Genomic DNA, 548 nt, shown 5'->3' on the forward strand with positions numbered 1-548 from the left:
GCACCCTCCCCGGGGCCAGGAGAGACGTGTCCGAATGGGCAGCGTGGGGGAGGACCAGGGCCGGGGAGAAGGACGAGCATCCCGTGCCAAGAGCTGCATGGAAAGACAAGGGAAAGTAAGCTCGCTTACAGCCGAGCAAGCGCCGGCAGAGCCAAGTGATATAGAAACCATATGTGAGGGATTTGGGATACGTGAGAGAGCCGGGCAGGCGAGTGCAGGGACGTGGGACTGGTTTCCCAGGCGGTGCAAGGCAGCTCAGTTCCCCCCCCCCCTCCAAAAAAATCCCCAGCGCGGGAGGGGAAGGCGGCTCGGGGCTCCTGGAGGGGACACCCAAGCCGTGGGGCGGTGACGAGGGGACGTCCCAGCAGCGATCCCCGTAAGGGCACATTGGGGACAAGCCCAAAGCGTTGGGTTGAGAAACTTCCACGTTTGCTTTGGGCTCCGGTCACATCCTCCTCCCACTCGCTCCCCGCTCACCCTGTCCTCGGTGACACATGGGGTGGTTTGCGGGGGTCTCTGCTCCCCCAAATCCCCCGGCTGCTGCTCAC

The sequence above is a fragment of the Egretta garzetta genome, unplaced genomic scaffold, assembly GCF_000687185.1.
Source record: "Egretta garzetta isolate BGI_Z169 unplaced genomic scaffold, ASM68718v1 scaffold366, whole genome shotgun sequence".
In the NCBI taxonomy this organism is placed as follows: domain Eukaryota; kingdom Metazoa; phylum Chordata; class Aves; order Pelecaniformes; family Ardeidae; genus Egretta; species Egretta garzetta.